Source organism: Nomascus leucogenys, chromosome 18 (genome assembly GCF_006542625.1).
Source record: "Nomascus leucogenys isolate Asia chromosome 18, Asia_NLE_v1, whole genome shotgun sequence".
Lineage (NCBI taxonomy): Eukaryota > Metazoa > Chordata > Mammalia > Primates > Hylobatidae > Nomascus > Nomascus leucogenys.
Window position 1 is genome coordinate 20,536,764 of NC_044398.1, and position 6,837 is coordinate 20,543,600.

A 6,837-nucleotide genomic window follows, 5' to 3' on the forward strand; every position below is an offset into this window, starting at 1 on the left:
CCCCGGGGCGTGGGAGAAGCCCCTGCTTGGGGGGACAGTCTGCTGTTTAGGGGCTACCCTTCGACACGTGCGAGGCAAAAGTGCAGAGCGGACGATAGTCCAGCTCCGGCCGCACTGCACAGCGAGGCCGGCCCGGAGCACGGATGCTGGGCTCGGTCCCGCCGAGGCTCGGCCTGGCTGTAAAGCAGAGCGGGGCGAGGGAAGCCGGGCCAGCGGGTGTCGCGGGTAGCCGGCGTCCGGGACGGGGTGTGGCGCCCAGAGCGCTGCTGCCTCTCGCAGCCTGGAGGCTGGATGTCGGGTTTGGGTGTCTTCCAGAAGAGCCGCACTAGCGACGAGGGAAGAGGAACTGGCTTCCCGGGCAGTCTCCCCCGCCCCAAACTTTTCCTCCTCGCGGAGGGTGGGCGGGCGGAGGGAGGAAGTGCGGCCGGGGAACGTGGGGCCCGCGTTCAGTCCGCCCGGGGGCTGCGGCTGGAGTGAGTGTGTCTTTAAATCTGAGCCCCCCGCCCCTCGCGGTGAGGCTGGGGCTCGCGGTCCGGGCGGGGGCGGGCGCGGTGATTGGCGGCCGGGCCGGGTCCGCCCCTTGGCGGGGGGACGCGGGGGAGCAGCGCGGCGCTCACTGGCCGGGGCGCGGTGCTCCCGTCGCCGGTGAGCGCGGGCTCCCTCTCGTGTGGCCTCGCCGGGTCTGCCTAGCCTGCCCACCTCCGGAGCCGCCTCTGCCCCCGCATGGGCTGGGGAAGTTGGGAGGAGCGAGCCAGAGCCAGAGCCAGAGCCCGCGCCGGGCGCGCCCCGCCGCTGCCTGACTCGGCGCCTGCAGTTCGGGCACAGCACGCCGGCCGCAGGAGCACGGATGCCCCCCGGAGCCGCGGGCTGGCAGGTACCGAAGTGTCCCTGCCTGGGGCTGGCGAGGGGAGGGCAAATCTGGAATCCCCCGGGCACCCCCCAGCCCTAGGCTGCTCCAGACACCAACTCTCCATCCTCTGGAGAGTTGAGGACCTGGGCCTTTACCCCACACCCGCTCAGGATTGGTCCCTGGGAGGCAAGAGGGACTCACAGGGTGCAGTTGCTGGGTAGTTCTGTGTGTTGGACCCTGAGCTACCCCCTCTCCCGAGTTCCTTGGGTTTGGTGTAGGCATGGGCTGGCGACGATTCCGCTTTTCATTGCCAGACCTGGGAGCACGGCCAGGAGCTAGGGTTCCCTGCGAAGTTAGGGGGAGACTGGGGAGAGGGAAGCCGCTTCATGACCGAGATGGGGTCCTGGGACTCATCTCTAGGGGGCGTGAGGCCCGCAGACCCAGGACGAGTCCAGAAGTCTCAGCGGGCACAGGCTTTGATTCTTGGCCCAATCTGGCCCTCTTCCTCTGTAGGCCCGGGTCTCCGAGGAGAGTACATTTTTCAGTTTCATAGGGTTTTCCTGAAGGGGCAGCAACCTGTCAGAGAGAGAGTGGCCTATGGGAGACCGGGCTCCTGAAGGTGGCTGGGATGGTTGGAGCCCTTTCATGTCTCTTGGGTTGTCAGAGATGGGAGTAAAACTTCATGGCCCCGGGAATCTTCTGGGCATCTCTACTCTCCCAGCCAGAGGCCCAGGCACTAACTCCTTGGCTTCTGGGTAGAGTAAACTGAACCCAGTGGCCGAACACCTCTTAAATGCCAGGCAGGGCACTGGGCTGTGCCCCTGGAGTGTGTGGGTGGGGGAGGATTTGGAGGATTCTGTCCTCAGGAGGCTCAGCTCCTGGGGGCAAGACAGGACATAAACACACCAAGTTCCCTGATACAGGGTTTCAATACCAGTCCTGGACTGATGATAGTGGAAAGCCAAGAGGCTACACACCATTAATTGCTACGTGAGTAATACAGGCTGCGAGACTGCCAGGGCAGCAGAGATCCAGTTCCATGCAAGCAAGCAAATGTGCTGAAATGTTCCAGCTCCATGCCCACCCTTCCTTATTACCCTGCTCCAAGGGCAGGGAGCAGCAGGGGCGCTGAGGAGGTTCTCCTAAACTCATCCCCACCCACTCCCAGATTTGTTTGTTTCCTGCTGGTGGATTTCTGAAGTAACCCATTTGGTTTCTTGGCTTGGGCTGAGCATGGGACTCTCCTAGTTGCCCTGTGGCTCCTGGGGTTTGGGGTCTAGAGCCAGCCTTGTAGGAGGTTCAGAGGCAAGCAGGAGGAAGTCCTCACTTCCTTTCTGAAGAGCCTCTGTCGCTGGGGGTTGGGGGTAGGTTGGGAGGCTGGCAGGCACTGGGCCAGTTTCCTATGAGTACAGACAGACCCCAGGTGGTGCATGCAACCCCCTCCCTTCCCTGGCCAGTGTTGGGGGTGGGCACAGTAGGGCCCAGGTGGCTTGAGGTGGGTGGTTCCTGGCACAGCTCTGACCTCACTTCTGTGAGGCTCTGCTGTATCTGGGGCCCTGCTCCCTCCTTCATTGTCCCTGGCAGGTTTCTGTTTTTCTGGAACACTTTGCGGAGGTGGCAGTATGCTCACGCTCGTGGCCTTGGGTGCAGTTCTGGGAGTGGGAGTTGCTGAGCTCGCTTCAAAGCCCTTGGCTGGCACTGTGAGAACTTGGGTGAACACACTTGCCTGCCTCCAAACAGGTGGTGCACAGACCTGGGTTACCCAGGCATCTGTGGGGGATGCCCATGTGGGCAGAGACGTGAGTGCATGTGTGTGCTCAGGTTTACAGCTGTGTGGGCAGAGACATAGAGGAACTGGATACATATGTACACGAGGACAGACACAGGAGGATGGTGGGGGTGAGCAAACAACCCGGGGACACAGACATGTGCGGGGACAGACATACATGAACGCATCAGCGTGGGCCACGTATGGGCTGCAGACACGTATGTAGAAATACACCATCGCTGGGATCTGAATCTCCCCACATGGGAGGCAGACATGTAAGTGGACATATAGGTAGACCCACCAGAGCACAGATGGGGATGGGAACCGACATTCCCAGACACAAGACTCGGAGCCACAGGGAAGCCGCTCAAGTACCTGGGCAGAATGGAGTTGGCTGTGAGCTCCTGGGGGGCACAGACACATACGCTTGCCAGAGCCAGCTGACAGCAGAGGCCAGGAACCAGACACAGGTGGGTTCTGAGAGGTAGGCTGAGGTGCACATTGCCTGGTTATCACCGTTTCCCTGCATGGCACAGTGCCCGGAAGTTGTCCTGTTTGGGGTGGTGATGGTACAGGTGCTCTGTGGTGGAGCTTATTTCTAGACTCTCACTTTGGGGTTTGAGGACCCCAAAAAGCTCAGTCTCCTGTGTTTTACTCTGAGAGTCATTTGGCCTCCCCACCTCTGCATTACAAGGCTGCATTTGTGCCTTAAGTGCCAGCAGGTGCTCTTTGAATTTTGGTTCTCATCTTCCCTGGGTCTCCAGAGGCTTCCTGAAGTGAGGCTGTGTGGCCTGGGTGGGGTGCTCCAACTGTTCTTTTCCTACCAGAATAGGGGAGGAACTGCCTGGGGATTCTCCTTCTGAACCCAAGCCTGTGGGTCTTTGACAGGGATGGGATGATCCCCCAGGGGAGAGAGAGAGCACACATGTAGCTGCATCTGTGATGAGAGCCACTGCCCTCTGGGGTGGGCTCCTTCTCTGCTAAGCCCCGGGCTTGCACAGGGAAGGGGTCCCCCACCTGGTTATGTTCAGGTCTCCTCTGCCCAACCTGGCACCTGAGAGACAGCCCAGATTCTAGATATGCTTTGATACTAATGCACCATGCAACCTCCAGCAAGTCAATTAATGTCTTGGTTTCTTCATCTTTAGAGTGGGGTCAGTAACCGCTACCTCCTTGTAGGTTCAGTGGGAGAAAATCAGTGCAAAGCATGTGGCCCAGTGCATGGCATGGAGTGAGTGCTCAGTTGATGTGGGGGTGGGGGCCTTTGATTATGAGCTGTCCCCTGTGGCCAGGACTCTGCAGGGCTTCCTCAGCAGCCAGGTGCGTGGCCCTGGGCCTCTGGGTGAGGCCTGGGGCAGGCTGGGTGGGCCAGGCACCTCTCATGTGAAAGCTGGAGGGCTTTGTCCTCAGTCCATGCCCACTAGTCCCTTCTAGCCCTGTGGGACCTCCATACACGGGGTCAGGAAATGGCAGGCTGGGCGGGTGTATGGAAGCTTGGGCCTGCTGCCTGCTGGGCCTCTGGGAGGGGAGCCAGTGGTTTGCTAAGAATAGTCCCAAATCATGGCTCTCGCCTCCCAGAGGGCAGCCCAGCCATGTGCCGCCCCTGTCTCGGGCCAAGGCACTTGCAGATGGGCTTTTTATGTTTCCTGTAACTGGTGCTCAGACAGGATTGAGCCTGGGAGCAGCAGGCTTAGTCTGGGAGGAGGCTCTGTTTGCCTTCCGAGGCCTTTGGCTGGGACCTGTGGAAAGAGAAGGTCAGGAAGCACTGGCCTTTATAATCCCTGAGTTCCTTTTCCACTCAGGGCTTTTCCTGACACATCTGCCTCGACCATCTTCCTACCTGCAAATAGACCTGTTGTGATTAAGAACACTGGCTCCGGAAAGAAACCACCAGGGTCTGAATTTCTGCTCCCTCCCTCATTAGCTGTGTGGCCCAGGGCGAGAAACTTAACCTCTCTGTGCCTCAAGTCCCTTGCGTAACAGGGTTAAGGATAGCAACTCCCTTATGAGAATGTCACAAGGATGAAAGGAGGAATCGCAGAGAGCCTCCGAGGCTGTCTGGCTCCTAGGAAGTACTCAGTAAACATTAGGTGCTTATGTCATTACCATGATATTATTCTCTCAGCAGAGGCCAGGATGCTTGCACAGGACCAGATGGTGGGAAGGGACCAGAGTGGCATCTTGATGTGGGTTCCTGAGCTTTCTTGGCCCTGGGTTCAGTATGAGGTGCAGGGGCTCTGAAGGTAGATTAAACTCTGTCCCCTCCAGAAGGTGAGTGAGGTACATGCAGACATCATGTCTGGTTCTGTGATGGGGTCTGTGCTAGTTATGGTTGGAGCCAGAGGGAGGGAATGGCTGGCCTGGGGTGTGTGTGATACTTCATGTGGGCTTTGAGGGATGGCCAGGAGTTTGCAAAGGGGGAGGACAAGGCTTCCCCAGCAGAAAGAGCAGTGTGGCAGAGGTGTGACAGCCCTTGGGAAGCGTTTTGTGTATTTCCCATAACTGGCATGTAGGCTGACTTTGGCTTTAAGGGGTGCCCCTGCCTGGGCTGAAGCTGGGGCACTGATGAGAGAGGCAGGTGGAGTGTCTAGGTCATCTGCATACCCATGGAAGGCAGTAGGGAACATCTTTGGGAACTGGGTGTGTCACTGCCAATGCTTCGGGCTCCCAGGGAGCTGGGGCTTTCAGAAATTCCACAAGGAGGGAGGATGTGGTGCTGCAAGGGCTGTGGGCACCCTGGGAAACGGCCAACAGGCTGGGCTGGGGCCCTTGGGAGGGGAGAGGGGTGGGTGCCCTGAGATGACCTGGGACCCTGCCAGCTTCTGCATCCTGCTGAGCCCCAGGCCCTTCCTCTCTGCGGGCTGTGCCGGCCTCTGTCTGGCCTTCCCAGAGTGGAGGCCTGGGACGCTGGGACATTTTTTGAAGATTCTGTTTAGAAAGCACAGAGGGGACTTCTCCTCCCCTTTTCCTTTTCCTGGAATGGAGAATCTCCTGAAGGAGTTAACCCCTTTCCTGCTGGTCACAGAGTGGCCCATGGATGTGTCCTCCCCCTTTTTTTAGGATCACTGTTTTATTGTTGCCCGTTCTGTTACACGGGATGTATGCATTAGGTGCTGAAAGGTACAACACATTCTGCAACTGTGCGCCACCTTCCATGACTGAACAGGCAAAGAAAGTACACTGAACATCAGCATCTGGCACTATATTTTTTGTTTGTTTGTTTTTTTGAGATGGAGTCTCATTCTGTTGCCGAGGCTGGAGTGCAGTGGTGCGTTCTTAGCTCACTGCAACCTCTGTGTCCCAGGTTCAAGCAATTCTCATGCCTCAGCCTCCTGAGTAGCTGGGATTACAGGTGCCCACCACCACACCCACCTAATTTTTGTATTTTTAATAGAGATGGGGTTTCACCACATTGGCCAGGCCGGTCTCCGACTCCTGACCTCAGGTGATCTGCCTGCCTTGGCCTCCCAAAGTGTTGGGATTACAGGCCTGAGCCACCGTGCTCGACCCCAGTATTTTTCTAAAAAAAGACTAAAATGGATTTAAATTAACACTGTTAGATCACATCTAATATTTGATACTACATGCTTCAATATAGCTGAATGATGCAGTGATAGAAAATGTGTTTACATCAAAGAATACAACCAAAATTAAGATAGCAAACAAAACCCATATACTTTTTTTAAACAGGAAAATACTTTTGAAGTATACATGTAACTGCCCATTATTTTATTTTATTTTATTGGTTTTTTTTGAGACGGAGTCTCGGTCTGTCACCCAGGCTGGAGTGCAGTGGTGTGATCTCGGCTCACTGCAACCTCCACCTCCCGGGTTCAAGCGATTCTCCTGCCTCAGCCTCCCGAGTAGCTGGGACTACAGGTGCCCGCCACCACGCCTGGCTAATTTTTGTGTTTTTAGTATAGACGGAGTTTTGCCATTTTGACCAGGTTGGTTTCCAACTCCTGACCTCAGGTGATCTGCCCATCTCGGCCTCCCAAAGTGCTGGGATTACAGGCATGAGCCACTGTGCCCAGCTGAAACTGCCCATTCTTTTAAAGAAAATTTACTGCAAGCAAAGTTATCAACCTTCAGAAAATGCACACATAGCATTGCTAAGCATCCCCCATTCCACTATGCGCACTTGGAAAATACAAAGTTAAACTGTAAACAATAGGTGAGCTTCATATTTGTAAGAATATGGAAAGCAATCCCATTTTTA

General features: G+C 56.5%; 1 protein-coding gene across 2 annotated transcripts in view; it reads left to right on the forward strand.

Annotated features, from left to right (window-relative positions):
• Positions 1 to 569: 569 nt before the first annotated feature.
• PALD1 (phosphatase domain containing paladin 1) overlaps positions 570 to 6,837 on the forward strand; it is an 87,148-nt gene continuing 80,880 nt past the window's right edge. For both annotated transcript variants that reach the window (XM_030798598.1, XM_030798599.1), the window contains exon 1: positions 570 to 874. The gene's annotated coding sequence lies outside the window, so the exon portion shown is untranslated. The remainder of the gene's footprint in view (positions 875 to 6,837) is intronic.